The sequence below is a fragment of the Colius striatus genome, chromosome 1 (assembly GCF_028858725.1).
Source record: "Colius striatus isolate bColStr4 chromosome 1, bColStr4.1.hap1, whole genome shotgun sequence".
In the NCBI taxonomy this organism is placed as follows: domain Eukaryota; kingdom Metazoa; phylum Chordata; class Aves; order Coliiformes; family Coliidae; genus Colius; species Colius striatus.
Window position 1 is genome coordinate 193,740,851 of NC_084759.1, and position 17,824 is coordinate 193,758,674.

The 17,824-nt window shown below is 40.0% G+C and overlaps 1 protein-coding gene across 1 annotated transcript in view; it reads left to right on the forward strand.

The window, feature by feature from the left end:
- RELN (reelin) overlaps positions 1–17,824 on the forward strand; it is a 296,993-nt gene that overhangs the window by 50,773 nt on the left and 228,396 nt on the right. The gene's annotated exons all lie outside the window — the stretch shown is intronic.

A 17,824-nucleotide genomic window follows, 5' to 3' on the forward strand; every position in this document is an offset into this window, starting at 1 on the left:
GATCCCTTGGTATAACAGGTACCTGAAGTTGCACCTCTCCGATGTCATTGTGGACTCTCCTTCCTTGGAGGTCTTCAAGACCTGCCTGGACATCTTCCTATGTGACCTGATCTAGGTGACCTGGTTCTGCAGGGGGATTGGGCTAAAGGTCCTTTCCAACCCCTACCAGTTTGTTTTCCACTCTTTCTTGGTCAGTGCAGGGCGTGTCTGGGATCATTTCTGTGTCCTTCAGCATTGTCTGCTGAGGAGCAATCCTGCTTTTCAACTCCTGCTTTCTAAAGCCACATTGATACCTCTCAGTGTCATTCAAGCCCTGTCTCTCCCTGGAGATACATCTTACATTCCTGTGTGCTCTTTCCATTCCTCAGTGTTCTTCCTTTTTTCTGCCTTTCATTCTGAGGGTCCTTGCTGGTGTTGGCCTTTTTTCAACAGTTTGGATGATCTATGGGCCATGCTTTGGAGTTTATCAGCCCACCCAGGCTAACCTCCCATAGAGCCAGGATGTCCATATGGTCACTTAGGGGCCTTCACTACTTGATTTATCCCAAATATATGAGAGGAAAGCAGAAGACAGGAGTACTAAGAAATAAATTGGGAAAGCACAAATGCAGTGGTAGGTCAGATAGGAATCATAGAATGGTAGGGGTTGAAAGGGACATTTAGAGATCATCTAGTCCAAACCCCCTGCAGAAGCAGGTTCACCTAGATCAGGTCACATAGGAACATGTCCAGGGGGGTCTTGAAGACTTCCAAAGAAGGAGACTCCACAACCCCTCTGGGCAGCCTGTGCCAGGGCTTCCTCGCCCTCACAGTGAAATAGTTTTTTCTTATGTTTAAGTGGAACTTTTTGTGTTCCTGCTTCGTTTCATTACCCCTTGTCCTGTTGCTAACTACTATAGAAAAAAGGGATGCCCCAACCTCCTGACACCCACCATTTAGATATTTGTAAATGTTAATAAGATTCCCCCTCAATCTCCTCTTCTCCAGACTAAAGAGCCCCAGTTCCCACAGCCTTTCTTGTAAATGAGATTAAGGTTAAATGGGTTTAATGGATGGTAGAAGTACTTGTCATCATAAGTGTGAAAATACAGCTCAGCTCCACCATGTGCACTGGAAAACAAGGGACATAGTATCATTTCTACAATTAAAGGAGAAGATTATGACGTAATCCCTCAACAGTGATAAGGAGCGCCGTGTGCTGAGAACCTGAATCTGTCTCAGTACATGGGATTGTCCCAACTGACTGATTGAGCAGACAGACGTGCTGGGCTGTACATATCAAAACTTGCTTTTGACCTGCCGGTCATACTACATCTCTGTGCATTCCAGTTCTTCCCAAAGCTTGCAGGCTCCCTAGTAGCTTTTCACATCATTCATGTGTGACAAATTACTTACATTTTAGATTTGGTTTAATTAATTTTGTACAAACTATACAGCAGTGGAAGTTGTAAGCCTTTATAGTTAAGTCCCAAAAGAATTAATTTTATGCAAAATCAAATAAACTGATGTTTATGTTCTAATAAATGTGGAATAAAAAACCAACTTAATGATAATATTTGTATATGCAAGAAACTTTCAGCCTAAATTGAAAAGGTCATTTTGAAGTCCATAGGCTCTATTACAGTAGAGGCAGTGGATTCAAAGCTCTCATTACATTGGAAGGTGTTGCCACAAGCTTAATTGGTTTACAGAAAATTTGTGGTTAATTTTCTGTGTAATTTATGCAACTTGTAATTTACTATATTTTAAAACATGTTTCTTTCTACTCTGATGCCATAAGCTGCTGGTCAACTCCAGATTTTATTTAACTCTGTGGGCTACTTTATAGGAAGCTATGAGAGTGATTTTTACCTGGAAACACTTTAGTACCTAAGCAGGGAAATTGCATCTGCTAGAAAGCAAAAATAGGATATGAAAGATCATCTTGCCATCTTTCACAGAATCATGGACAGCCCAGGGCATGAGACACATGTCCACCTTAGTACGGTAATTCCCTACACATCACTGGTTGTGTCTGTACAGTAATCATAGAATCATAGAGTGGTAGGGGTTGGAAGGGACCTTTAGAGATCATCTAGTCCAACACCCCTGCAGAAGCAGGTTCACCTAGATCAGGTCACATAGGAACATGTCCAGGTGGGTCTTGAAGACCTCCAAGGAAGGAGACTCCACAACCCCTCTGGGCAGCCTGTGTCAGGGCTCCCTCACAGTGAAATAGTTTTTTCTTATGTTTAAATGGAAATTTGGCCTTCTTGCCCACAAGGACACATTGCTGGCTCATATTTAGCTTATTATCAATCAGGACTCCCAGGTCTCTCTCTGTAGAGCTGCTCTTCAGCAGTTTGACCCCCAGCCTGTACTGGTGAATGGGGTTGTTCCTTCCCAGATGCAGGACTCTGCACTTGTCCTTGTTGAACCTCATGAGGTTCCTCTCTGCCCAACTCTCAAGCCAGCTGAGATCCAGCTGAATGGCAGCACAGCCTCTGGGGAATCAGCCAGTCCTCCCAGTTTTGTGTCATCAGCCAACTTGCTGAGGGTACACTCTGTCCCCTCATCCAGGTCATTGATGAAGATGTTGAACAAGACTGGCCCCAGAACCAATCCCTGTGGAACTCCACTGGCCACAGGCCTCCAACTCGATTCTGTGCCATTGATCACCACCCTCTGGGCTCTGTCATTCAGCCAGCTCTCCATCCACCTCACTGTACACTCATCCAAGCCACAGTCCCTGAGCTTTCTGATGAGGTTGTTATGGGAGACAGTGTCAAAAGCCTTGCTGAAGTCAAGATAGATGACATCCGCTGCTCTCCCCTCATCTAGCCAGCTGGTTATGCACTCATAGAAGGCTCTCAGGTTGGTCAAACAGGATTTCCCCTTGGTGAAGCCATGTTGACTCCCCCTGATAACCATCTTATCCTTCATATGTTCAGTGATAACATTCAGGATGAGTTGTTCCATCACTTTTCCAGGGATGGAGGTGAGGCTTTCCGCTTTTGCAATTCTTTGTTTCTATACCATGAAGGTGATCACACTTACTGTGAGTAACACACTGAGGATTTGGCGCTTTTTTTTTTATTTATTTGGGTAGTGCAAATACATTTTTATCTTATCCTCTTTTCTTTTAAAATTATTCTGTTGCTTTTTGACAGGATTAAAGCAGCCTTCACATAATCCTCTGCTTTGTATTTTGACTACATAGAATCGTAGAATTGTTTCAGCTGGAAGAGACCTTTAAGATCATCGAGTCCAGCCTTTGTCCCAGCCCTGTGAACCACTAGACCATTTCCCTAAGTGCAACATCCACGCATCTCTTAAACACCTCCAGGGACGGTGACTCCAGCACCTCCCTGGGCAGCCCATTCCAACACCTGACAACCCTTGCAGGAAAGAAATTCCTCCTCATATCCAGCCTGAACCTCCCCTGGTGCAACTTGAGGCCGTTTCCTCTTGTTCTATTGCTTGTTACTTGAGAGAACAGGCTGACCGCCACAAACCCAAAAGCCCTTTTCAATTTATAGATGAAGGATCATTTTGACACAGCTCAGTAGAGGGAAAATGATAAAATTAGTTTCCTGGTCCTGTATTCCCCTTGGCTCACAGGTCACAAGCAATCTTAGTACAGAGTGACTATAGGTAGTTGTCGTTGGTGATGCTGCTGGTTTCATGTCCAGAAGAAGAAGGGCAAAGAGGGTGGCTGGAGGGCCCTCACAGTGTCATTTACAAGGAGGTACCACAGAAAATGTTCTGGTCTTGCATTCATCTGGACTGTGTGTTGGAAGCACCAGAGCCTCCTACTGCTCCTGGATGGGGTGTGTAGTTTTGAGCTTTCAGAGGTTTGATTTTGGCATAAGTTTATGCCTAAACACTGATGGTTCTGGGGCAATGTTTTGCTTTCAGATTTTGACAGATAAAGGAAAATATCCCCCACCAACATTGTGTGATGGAAAAAGGCCAACTGTTGGATTTTTCTTGTTAAGTGAGCCTATAAAATTGATTCCTCCTGCTCAGTCTTTGCCTCTCTGTGCTTGTTCATAGCTTTAAAAAATAAGGAATAATCGGTAAATGCCAGCTCTTAAAAACAGTTTTTGGCTGCCACTCTTGAAGTGCAGTTTTGTAACTTACTGAAATTATTATAGATCCCTGGTTTATTTTGTGACAAGCCAAATGGACTCCAGGACCCTCCCTTCACACTGGAGATATTTGCCAGAAATCAAACAGATGGTGAACTAGGAAGAAATGACCCTCGGCATTCTCGTTAGAACAGTTGGGGAAATTTTAATGGGCGTCCATTTGCCTTGTGCTGTATCTAATACCCTTTGAACTGCCACTTTTTTTTTTGTTTGTTAGAAGTCAACTACTGCTATGTATATTTTAATAGGGATTATCAAATACAATTTGCCCAGAAGATGTACCAGCCCTCTGCTGCTAATTAGCAAAGTTTAAATAATCACTGAGTTCTGGTGTAATTGGAAAGAGACACTGTTTTTCCTGCCAATGCATAATTACCAATTAACAGGAAGATAAAATATCTGTATAGCAGTCCTATCTTGGAGAATTTGTTAACAGTCAATTAAATAGTGAACTCGTGCCAAACTGACATTGATCAAGAAAGTTTACACTTGAGTTTAGTTTCAAGATACTCCCCTCTGCAAATGGTATGTAACAAAACCATAATGATGATCAAACTTTTAAATTTGTGTGTCATGGTGTTTAATTGCTACTTAATTTTTTATGACCAAAAGCTGACTGTTGCTACAAGTGGTTGACTATTGTATGTGTCTTATGAAAAAGGTTTTCAGCTTTATTTACACAACATATATTCATTATCATGGCACAGGCAATAATTGCCCATGATTACCTGACAAGGAACAGTGTCTTCAACTGTTTTAACTGCTGAGGAGGGAAATTTCCCACATGTAATTGTGTAAGGCAGACAGCAATGCCCCAAGATTGGAGGAATAAGCTGGACAGTTAAAGAATATTTAAATCTCAGAAATTATTTAAACTGGTCTAGTTTGAGTGAAATTTGACCCTGTCCCATCACCCATTGCTGCAAGCACTTGTATTTGTCAGGTTTACCCTAACCCCTATCACAGGAACAGTAGCTCTTGGACAACAAACCCCATTTTTGTCTGATTTGCTGAAAAACCCTGAGTTACTCCACAATTTAGCACTCATAGAAGCAAGTGATAGTGTCTGTTTGTTTCAAATGTCTTTGTAGCAGTATGAAGATGACAGTAAAATAACACAAGCTTTTAACATTTCAAATATATCTGTAGCTCCTTCTAGTACCTGTGTGGTCACAGTTGAAAAGGAGAATGAAGCCCTGTAGAAGTGTGGCACACGTAACGTTGCTTATAAATGTTAGCTTTGTGTAGAGTGTGTAGGTGAGTGTTTAACACTATGGGCAACACTTAATGCTTTGCAGATGATATGAGGTGGTCACTGCATTGGAGATGCAGAGGAACATTTACCAGTGTGGCACTGCTTGTAAAGGGGGCCCTGGAGTTTTTAAACAAGAAAATGCCTTTAGAGATAATTTTACACAGCCAAATCCAAAGTGCTAATTGAAGCGTTGGGGGCAATTTTGATCCAATTTAGCAAGAACATTTGTTCAGTAGTAATTTTTTTTCAGACCTTATATACATCTGTTTTTCTCCTCTGGGTGTTCAGAAAATGGTATGGGGAAAAGTTAGAGCATAATTGAATTTTAATGTGATTTTTTAAAATTGCTTTATAAGTTTCAATAAAATGCATGTAGTAAAAAAGTGGTGTAAATAATTGTAAAGGGATCAGATCAGGGTTCCTACTACCTCATACCTCTGAGAACATTCTAATCCCAATAAGGTATGGATTTCATTAAAAATTAATACATACTAATACTTACTGAAAGTAATTAGTACTGCTTTGTGGAGTGTACAAATTGTACATCCTTTTATAACATAAAACAATGTTTATATCAATATATATACACACAGCCCTAAGTATATAGACATATATATTTGGTCCTCACTCCATTTTTTCATCCTGATTTCAAATACCATGTTCAACTGGTGCACTTTGAATGCTATTAACCAGCATATTTCAAATTTTCTTTAAGAAAACCCCACTAAATACAGCAGGGCTTGTGATATTATCTCAATTTTACCAACAGTACATTTAAAACGTTGATTAGGATCAAAAGTATCCTGCAAGCTTGGTACTTGCTTTCAGATGGCTATGAGCTGACTCTTGATGATGCTGAACACTGCATAGGAGTTCTGTGGTGAAAATCCGTTAATTCTGGTGTGGGTGGAGGCTGGCCAGCCCTTTCCACATTTCAGCCTCTACATGAGGTAGACTTCAATAGAAAGCATGTAGGAAAGTTTGGTGTAAGTGAACAGTTTTTAGAGCTTCTGCGTATGGGACAAGGGTAAAGCCCAGCTACCTGGGGCATCTCTGGGTAGTGTGGGGCTTTCTGAGGCATCACATCATCCTGCCTCTTCCCCAGGGCTTGTAGGTGACATGGTGCAGAAACCCTGACATCTTCTATATAAATTCTGCTGTGATCGAGAGACAGGCTAGGACCACAATGTAACTGCTATAATTTATGTGCCATATCCACTCAAATTCTCTTAAGCCTCACTGAATTCAGTAAAAATCAGACAAAGAGAAGACGGTTGGAGGATAAGGACATGTGAGGCAACCAGATACATGGAATTGGTTTGACCACTTTCCTACATCATAGATTAGCAATTAAAATACTTGTGGAGCCTGAGACTTTGACATGCTCACTCTTCTACCCCAGGATGCACTGAAGGGAGCAGCCTGGAAGCAAGCCATGTACCTGTTACACTAATACTTCACAATGCCCTCTCTGCATGGGAAAATGTCTGTAAGTCTGCTGAGCTGCTTGTTCTCACTGAAATCTTGCCTTAAAATCCATCTTCTCTGCTGTTTCTACACGTAAAACACTCGTGTTGGGCATTGGTTAGAGAAATGTCAATGTATGTCTTAATTATCTTTTATTATTGTTTTATTTTCTTAACAACAACATTTGTCTTATTTGTTCCCCAGATAGAGTATGATCTCTAGAGCAAAGACTTTCTTTATTATTCTGTACAGACATGCTGGCACAATAAAATCCAATTTGTAACTGTTCATGACTGTTATTATAATATGGATAATAGTGCATAAAAGTCAAGGAAAAATGAATTAAACCTTCATTGATTGAGGCAACAGTAACAAAACACTTTCCCCTCTAAAAGACGTTGTCATTGTGCTGTGAGAGCTACATTCAGCTGGACTGACAGGCTGAAGTGGCACGGTAATTTGTCGTAACAGAGAGGTATCTTTAATAAAGTAGAGAAAAAAGGCCATCATTATGAAATTTAGGGCCATCTTAAAATTGCATCCTGTCTATGTATGCCTCCAGAATATATTAAGCAAATGTTCCCATGGCTGCATGAACTTCACACTGCCAGTGTGCCTGCCTGCATCACTTCTTGTCCCAAACTTGTTTCTGTGATGCCTGATTGTCATGTGTTGAGCTGCGACAGTCAGTCCCAACCTCTTTCTTCCCAACCTTCCCGTTGTGCCAGGCCTATTATTTTGCCCTCATTTTGTGTTTACCAGGATATGATCGCATATTCAAGCTGAAATTACTGGGCTCTTGGACTTCATCAATTAAGATGCATTGAAGCCTCTTGCAAATGTGAAATGATATTGGGAAATGGTTATTATTGTAATTTTTGAAGACAAGTTTGTAAACTAATTTCTGACATATTATGACAAACAAATGTTGTGATCAGACTGCTTCCCCCATATCTGCCAATTTGTTATATTTCAAAGTGGAGTTGATTATATGTGGTGAAAAATCAAGCTTACAGGAAAACGGAGCTCAAGAGCCCTCTGTTAAAATCCTGATCATCACCTGTCCTACCAGTTGATTTCACTGTTTGCTTGTGTGTTGTCAGTGTTGTGACTGATAATCATTTACGCGTTTTCAGAGATAGTTCACAAGAAAAATCTGCTCCAGGTCTTTTAAAAGGAATAATCCAGTTTTCAAGAATATACTGATGAATTGTTGTGTGTTGGGAACGATTGGTTGCATCTTGATCAGATGCTAAAATATGTGAACTAGAGAAGAAGGTTATTAAGTCCATGCTTCTGTGTGGTATGGTGGGAGCACGACCAGCTCCCTGCTCTGTTGGTGCACAGAGGGAGGGACAGAGATCCTCCAAACTGTTCGTGCTCAGCTATCACCAGCAGTGTTAATAGGTGGGTAGAAGAAGGGATTAGGCTTTTGTGTGGGTGCAACATCACGGTCACAGCTTGTGCCACAGCAAAAAAGAGGTGGCACAAGGTTTCTGAGGCTGGAAAATTCATGGTTATTTCAAAGTGAAAATTTTCAAGTTACTAGAAGGCACTTGTTCATATGCAAGCATCACCTCACAAGAGCCCAAGTCAGTCCTGAAGTGATTTCAGTTCCGTCAACCTTGCTACAGAATCCCCAGGAAGAAAAACTGCAGTCCTTCACATGAAGTTCACCCTCCTTGGGGTAGTGTTGTTCCTCATTTCTGCTCTACTGAATTTTAATAATGAAATCCATTATTCCAGGGTGGACATGTCAGTCCAGATATGAGTTTTCACCTTATTTTATTAAGTTCTTAAAAGGAGAAAGAATGATGATTTCTAGTTCCTTTAAAGCAACAAAAAAAAGTGTTCATATTTTATTAGTTCATATACTGCTTGAGTGTAATTATTTTTGGTGACCTAATGGTCCTACTGTCATATAAACACTGACATTTGCTTCTGGAAAGAAAGAAAATACAAATTTTAGTTCAAAACTCTAACTTCAAAACATCAAAAGTCTTAAACCTTTTTTTTTTCTTTACATTTATCAAATGGATCAATATACTGTAATTCTTGCCTCATTTCAAACCTTAGGGAAAATAATGCAATTATTAAAATCAGTGCAGTTTACAATCAAAGCAATTGTCTTTTCATAAGACTTAGCTTGAGCTGGGTGAATGCTTGAGGTAAAAAATCTTCAGGAGAAATCCAGGAGGGACACAGAGTACAATATCCAACCTCATTGCAGGAAAGTAAAGATGCTTTACAGCTGTGTAAGAACAGTTTGGGGTTTTGGTTATGTTTCAGATAACATCAAATTAAATAGCTGAATGTTGAAAGACCTCGTGGTGTTTTGGAAAGATGAAACATTGGTCAAAGCACTCTCTCTGAGTTCTAGTTATTTAAATAAAACTATTTAAATAATTACTTGTCAGCACTATTTGGGCAGGATTAGAGAGAGTCATGAAACATTTTACATACTATGTTATTAATAAAGTCAGTATTTTTCTTTTCTAATACTCTGAGATTTGCTATATGTCTGTTGCTGGATAAATAACTGATAAATATATTTTGTGACACTAAAGTCATACTCCAGTCATACAGCATTACAGTCACCTTGACGTTCTGTGACATGCTGGAAAGATGATGTAATTTTCAGAAGGCTGAATCAATAAATGCCGACAGGATTAGCTGTTAAGATGAAGAATATGAGCATTAATGAAGTCTAGATGAAAAAAACCCTTTGAGTTATTTTATCTGGCAAGCCTTAACTTTTAGAAAGATTAAGTTTAAATTTTTAATTTTGATCTGAATGGTGAATTTGCTGAAATATTCCATCTGCGTGCTCAGCCACATATATGTGCACTGAGCTCCTTATTTTTCCTCTGTAAATGAAACTTAACTATTTTTAGGTTCAATAATACAGATCTTGGTAGAGATTCCTCCTTGTTAACTACCTACTTAAATTTATCGCTGAACATGTAATAAGTAATATCACATTCACTAGTGACCACCCAGTAGTCATAATTCATTCAAACAGGCAGTTTTGTGATAACCTTTGCTTAAAGAGGGCAAAAATGCAATTAACTCTTTGAAAAATCTTCAGTCATAATCTGCCAAGAGTGCAACCAAAATAAACTGGGATTTGCTTTAGCTGCAATTTTTCCCGAGTCTATCAAAGGCGTGTATGCTAGCTCCTAATTGAAGTTTGACTAATGGTTGAGCATAAATGCAGAATTCAGATTTACTCTGAAGAATTTATCAAATATGTGTGATAATCTAGAGGATTTTTTGCTTAGTGTGGAAGAAATAAATGTTTATTTGTTCTTCACTGAAGTACACTGAGTAGATGTAAAATTCAAGAACATTTTCTATCCTGAGAAATATTTCTGGGGAATTTTGTTACTGAATTTTTCACATTTTTAAAACCTAGAACATTTCGGATTTTCTTCTGTGTTTTACTCCTAGATGGATTTCCTCAGCCTGCTTCTGAGGATCCTTTCATTAGGTACTTAATTTCTGCTGTGTATAATGTGGGGATCTGTGTTGGCTGTCTGAGGCATTCACACACAGATGTGCCTTCAGGTGCCCTGTTTTCCAAGGGGTGACACTGAAATGCAAAGTACTTCTGAAGATCTAATTTTCTGACACCATCTGCTCTTTGTCCAGAGGAATATTGAAAGATGTCTGTCACATCCAGTTATGGCAGAGGGTGTGGCAAGCAGGTGAGCTGGTCCCAGGCTTCCTTCCTGCTCTGGGGAGAGGGACTAGTACTTAGGGGACCTAGATTGTCTTATCCTGCAGAAGCCATCTGAACTAGCTAGATGAATGTCTCCAAAACTACTGATTTCTTCACTCTGATTTTGGAAGGAACCAAGATGAGTAACTCATTCAACCATCCATACCCAGACGCCTGCATCAAGTTGAGGTTTCCTAAGCCATTACCCAGCCTTGAGCACTTGCCAGAGAAAAAATGGAACCCCATCAGGTCTTGTAACTTACGAATGCTTTAAGCATCACAGGTTTTGTTAGACATCATGGTCCTGATGCATCCTAGAGTGCTGAGAGATCTGGCTGATGTGATTGCTAAGCCTCTCTCCATCATTTTTGAGCAATCATGGAGGACAGGCGAAGTGCCTGAGGACTGGAGAAAGGCCAATGTCACGCCAGTCTTCAAAAAGGGCAGGAAGAATGACCCAGGAAATTACAGGCCGGTCAGCCTCACCTCCATCCCTGGAAAAGTGATGGAACAACTCATCCTGAATGTTATCACTGAACATATGAAGGATAAGATGGTTATCAGGGGAAGTCAACATGGCTTCACCAAGGGGAAATCCTGTTTGACCAACCTGAGAGCCTTCTATGAGTGCATAACCAGCTGGCTAGATGAGGGGAGAGCAGCGGATGTCATCTACCTTGACTTCAGCAAGGCTTTTGACACTGTCTCCCATAACATCCTCATCAGAAAGCTCAAGCAGTGTGGCTTGGATGAGTGGACAGTGAGGTGGATGGAGAGCTGGTTGAATGACAGAGCCCAGAGGGTGCTGATCAATGGCACAGGGTCGAGTTGGAGGCCTGTGGCCAGTGGAGTTCCACAGGGATTGGTTCTGGGGCCAGTCTTGTTCAACATCTTCATCAACGACCTGGATGAGGGGACAGAGTGTACCCTCAGCAAGTTGGCTGATGACACCAAACTGGGAGGACTGGCTGATTCCCCAGAGGCTGTGCTGCCATTCAGCAGGATCTCGACCAGCTTGAGAGTTGGGCAGAGAGGAACCTCATGAGGTTCAACAAGGACAAGTGCAGAGTCCTGCATCTGGGAAGGAACAACCCCATGCACCAGTACAGGCTGGGGATTGACCTGATGGAGAGCAGCTCTGCAGAGAGAGACCTGGGACTCCTGATTGATAATAAGCTAAATATGAGCCAGTAATTTGCCCTTATGGCCAAGAAGGCCAATGGCATCCTGGGATGCATCAAGAAGAGTGTGGCCAGCAGGTCAAGGGAGGTTCTTTTCCCTCTCTACTCTGCCCTGGTGAGGCCTCGTCTGGAGTCCTGTGTCCAGTTCTGGGCTCCTCAGCTCAATAGGGACAGGGAAGTGCTGGAGAGAGTCCAGCACAGGGCCACCAAGATGATCAGGGGACTGGAACATTTTCCTTACAAGGAAAGGCTGAGGGATCTGGGGCTGTTTAGTCTGGAGAAGAGGAGACTGAGGAGAGATCTTATTAACATTTATAAATATCTAAAGGGTGGGTGTCAGGAGGTTGGGACATCCCTTTTTTCTATAGTAGATAGTAACAGGACAAGGGGTAATGGGATGAAGCTGGAACACAAAAAGTTCCACGTAAACATAAGAAAAAACTATTTCACTGTGAGGGTGAGGGAGCCCTGGCACAGGCTGCCCAGAGGGGTTGTGGAGTCTCCTTCCTTGGAGGTCTTCAAGACCCCCCTGGACATGTTCCTATGCGACCCGATCTAGGTGACCCTGCTTCTGCAGGGGTGTTGGACTAGATGATCTCTAAAGGTCCCTTCCAACCCCTACCAATCTATGATTCTATGATTACTGTACAGACACAACCAGTGATGTGTAGGGAATTACCGTGCTAAGGTGGACATGTGTCTCATGCCCTGGGCTGGTCAGATTTCCAGCGACTGTGAGGCACTGAGACCACCCACTCACAAGTAGGCACGTCTAGATTGTCTCTGTCTGGAGACAAGTTCCACTCTGGTTTTTCTCCTTCAGAAACTTAGAGTATTGTCTGGTTTTGGTAACAAACCACTTCATAGTTCAGAATTGGGCAGCTCTCTACCAGAGCAGTTCATAGTTCAGTAGCTGAAGTGCAGCTACAGTTTCCTTTAAGCACGTCTTTAAAATTATAGGAAGCACCTTGTTTTTAATTTAATAAGTAGATATATTTAAGTGAAATTCTATTTATGTCACCTTCCTGACACAGCGTAAGAAAAAGGAGGAAAGGTTGCTGTTAACACAGCCTGGCTTTACACTCGGTGTGGAATTCATACTATTGCAAACCTTCTGAAGTGCTTTCTCAAAAGCTGATGTAGAAGAGTCTTGCCAGGACAAGTGGCTTTTCATGTGTTGTTTTATTGACTCACATTTGATGGTTTCCCATGTGTATTTAAAGACTGAATTCCAGTCTCTAGTGAATAACGTGGAAAGCATTTCATTTTGAACTGAATTAATTTGCAATTTCCAACAGAGGCATCTGCCAAACAGTTATGAGAGGGTCGAGGTTTTTGAGTCCTACCTATTGTAATCTTGTTGCCTGCTTGATTTTGAGCATTGTGTGCTTATCCTGGATATTTCTTTATAAATTAATGAAATGAAATATAAATGGTTTCAAAGGCCAGTACCACTTATTTAAAAAATTCCACCTATATCTGAAAACATTAAAAACTCATTCAGCTGGTGCTCACTCCCATGAATCACAGTCTAACACAAGTAACAAAATATCTTGTCTTTGTCTATTTGTCTTTATTTTCACAATCTTTTTTAATTTACTTTTTTTCCCCCTTTTTGTTTAACAAGTGAAAGAAAATGTAGAGTATTCTCTCTACCTCGTCACAGACCAAAACATCTTGAAGGCAAGTAGTTGCACATGAGAAAAAAATGAACTCTGGAACTGACAAAAAAAGGGATACATTGAAGTGGATGTTTTCAGGGGAAATAATCATAGGCATGATTTTAGAAGTTCCACATGTGACATGAGCAGTATAACTTGTTTCACAAAAATTTAGTAATAATTCTAAACACAGAGGGGCTTGCACTTTAATATTAAATCATCATCCATTTTATTTACAGTTTGTTTCTTGAGGTGGGTTATTTTTGAAACATAGTTCTATGGTTTTCAGAATAACACAATGAGCAACTATCAGTCTAATTAAAGCAGCCATGACATTCAAGAAAGCAAAATCTGATAGTGGATAGGAAGCAATAAGTAGTTTAAAAATTATTCTAATTAAAGTAAAATAACTCAGAGTCTTCATAAGCAGATTTTGTATTTTTTGTGCTCTGAAGGCAAATAATAAATCTTAAGTGTTTCAGAAAGCCAATGTAGTGAAATTACCTTTTTTAAAAACCAGGAGGTTTTGGATGAAAAACACAGGATCGTACTGCAGCTAGACTGTTATTAAACCACTGCTTCACTGCTTCATATGCAACAACAAAGGTACCTGCAGCAACATTTATTTATTTGAGTCAGACAACATTAAGTTGAACTACTGTTAATAAATGCTAACCTTTTTGTGGCTGAAGCAGTGTTTCCTGATCACGTGAAGAACACAAGAGGCCGTGAATATTTGTTTGATATCCAGATAATTCTTAGCTTTTACAGCCTGATCTAAATACCACCTATTTGTACATGAGCCTTGTTATGAATCTATTTAGCCATGGCCCCTTCAGTATAAATTTGAGCTTTGTTTTGAGAACCAACAACAAAAAAAGAATGATTAGTGCAAGTTTCTGTTAATGCCAAACATTGACAGAGAACCTGGAAACCATGCTGCTTCTAAGAAGATATAATTTTCTTTTCTTTGAGACAAGATAAGTTAGTAAGATGTTAACTTTGGGGCTTGTTCAGAATTTAAGCTTGATGCTTGTTTCAGTAGTCCCTGCAGTTTGGAAGTGATTGGTCCATTTGGAACCATCCCCAGGAGGGGACCTTTCAGTTTAGCTCTGGTCCCTGGTGCTGCAGGAGCCATGATAATAATGCTGTAGCTTAAATGGTTGTAGATTTAAGATGTCTTAAAACTGGCTAGAGTCATTTATTTCCCAAATTCCTATTGCAAAATTATTTCAATACATAATTTGCCTAGTGATTAAAAAGGATCTAAATTACAGTGGATTTATTCAAGTCCAGTTTCCACCCTTTGTTCTTATACCATGATTGTCCTTTGGCTTAAACAGCTCCTTTACAGCCCCGTTATATTTAGCGATAGCAGTCATCCTCTCTCTAAACAAGCCAAGCTTTTTCTGTCTCCTTTTATGACATATTTTACATTCTTCTCACCATCCTAGTAGTCCTTCTCTGCAGCTGCTCCAGCCTAAGTTAATCTTTTTTGAACACAAGCGTTCCTAATTACTCACAATAATTGAAGTGATGTCTTAGCAATGCTTTACCAGTACCATACTAATACTCCCCCCCATCGTTACTAGAAATAATTGAGCTGATACATTCTAGGGCAGTGCTTGCCTTTTTTTTCACATTGTCAGATTTCTCTTTGTCAGACTGTGATTGACTAATGCAGATTGAGCTATCTCCTCCTCAGTCATTTCTACCATATAGCTGAATGTATTCTTGTTATTATCTGAAGTTTATGACCTTACACTTTCTACAAGAGGTGAAGAAACTACTTCATATGCTTTTTTCCAGCTGTTAATCATGCTCTGCTTAAAAAGGTGACTAATTTCCAATTTTAATGTATCTTCTTTGAGTTTCCAGGAGCTGATTGTTGCTGTGTCTTTTATGGTGTGTTTGAAAATCCTTTATTAGGGGATTTTTTTTTTAATGTTAAAAGTCTTATATATTGAAATCAAGTCACTTTTCAATTTCAAGAAAGAAGTTATAACCTTTAGAGATTGAAAACTAAGTTTTTAGTGTAAAGAATCTTTTTATATATATATTGAAGCAGAAAGTATAAGGTAGATTAGCTTTTCTCCAAACTGTAGCAATCTTCAGGTTCTTTCTAAAGATATGAACCTCAGCAATAGGGGTCTCTACAGGTCTGTGAGTGTTCTGTTTTGTTTTGCTCTATTTTTAAGGTAAACTCAGTTTACCAAAGACTCTGTTTACCATATTCTATATGACTAACCTGTCTCAAGATTTGTTCCTACTGGGAAATATTTATATAATTCAGAAAGCGTCGCAGTTGGTGATTTCAGATCTGCTTCCAGATTATTAAGATTTCTGACTAAGAGCAATACTCACAAAAGTGCTATTTAATGGTGGGACAAAGGACAGCTGGCCTAAGTGATTCAAGTGCTTAATGCCATAAATGTATGGTTTGATATTGTTCAGGACTATTTCTGTATATAGGGATATTGCATTTTTAAGTAGTGTCTTGGGAAAGGCCAAAAACTGTGAATTGGAGTTGATGATCAAAACAAAAAAATTAAGAATATTCTGAATACAAAAGTACTATTTCAGTGAAAACAGATTCTGTCATTTTCCTGCTCTGCTAATTAACAATGGAGAAGAGTAGTTATTATGTGAAATTCAGTCGGTTCAACAAGAATTCACTTGATTAATACATGCAGAATAATACATGTTAGTCAAATACTGTTTTCCTCTGAGATCCCATTAAAAATATGATCAAAGTTTAATTACAACATAGGCCAGTTTTGTTTAGATGACACTGAAAACATCAAGGCCCTTCAAATAATGGGACTGAAACAAAGGGAATCGACAATTGTCATGAACAAAACTGGAAGTCTGCAGATTTCATTTGCAGCCAAATGTACACAATAGAGAGAAGAGTGCTCTTTTGGCAATGGCACATTGCAATAAAAAGATATTTTTCAATATTTGAGGGTCATTTTAGTACCAGAACTCACTTGAATACTGGACAGGTATGTACAGGAACTCTTAGAGGTTAGTGATAGAGAAACAGCTGACCACTGTATGCTGGGTTTTGTGAGCTTCAGTGATTGGCATTGGAATTAGCTGTTTGATATTTTCTTGAGTCCACTTCTTGTCAAGACAGAAGGTGGAGATAGTTCTATTCTGCAATTTGCTGGTGAGGATTGTCATTTAGGGCTGTCAAGATGATCAGGGGACAGAAATCTCTCTTATAAGGAAAGTCTGGGGGCCTGGGGCTGTTTAGCCTGGAGAAGACTGAGAGAGGGCCTTATCAATGCTTAGAAATACCTAAAGGACAGGTGTCGAGAGGATGGGAGGAGTTTTTTCTGTAGCACCTACTGACAGGACAAGGGGTAACGGGCACCAGCTGGAACAAAGGAAGTTCCACTTAAACTTGAGGAGAAATTGCTTTCCTGTTTAGGTGAGGCAGCCCTGGCACAGGCTGCCTAGAGAGGATGTGAAGTCTTCCCTGGAGGTTTCCAAATCTGCCTGGACATGTTCCTGTGTGACGTGATAAAGGTGAATTTGCTTTAACAGGGGGTTGGACTAGATGATCTCTCGAGGTCCTTGCCAGCCCCTACCATTCTGTGATTCTGTAGTTTGAGAGCTACTTCGGTAAACAGGTTGAAGGGATGGGTTGTAGAGCAAGAATGAACAGAGATATTTGAGGTCTACAGAAAGTGTGGAAACAGGTAGAGTAGGAAGAATGGGACAGTGGAGAAGTTGAGGGGAAGGAATACACTGAAGCAATGGTAGGGAGAAAGAAGTAGACCTAAGAACAGAGGAACTAACAGATATTAAGGTGTTCAAATCAAAGTGTATCTGGTTATTTCCTACGAAAAATTAATCCAAGAATTCAGATGTTGGGTTCAGGATAGTTAGAATTAATGGTTTGTACAAAATGCGTGGAAGTTAGTAAACCAATCTTCAATCCACAGAAAACTTTTCTGGAACTTTCTCCAATATGTGGCATAAGCGCCACTTTTAATGTAACACAATCCATTGGTGGTCCTTCAGGAAGGAGTGAAGAATGGGATGTTCTTTCTTTGAGTAGTTATAGGAAAGAACTGCATGACCACATCATAGCTCAGTAAAGCTCCATGGGAAAAAACATAAACCTAAAAGTAGAAGTAGTGTTATTCCTGCTTAGATCATTGGACCAAAGAAAGGCTTTCCTTCAGGAAATCTCATTTGGACAGAAGTCTCAGAAACTCTAAAATAAGGTTTTCTATGATATATCAGCTTTTAAGATTATGCACAAAAAAAATGTACTGATGTAGCAGCAGGAGCTGTAGGAAAGAAGCTGTGATCAAACTGGTATATTCTCTAGCAGAGATCCAATTCTAACAGGATAAAGGTATCTTATACTGTACTACCTTATTCATTTTCCCTGT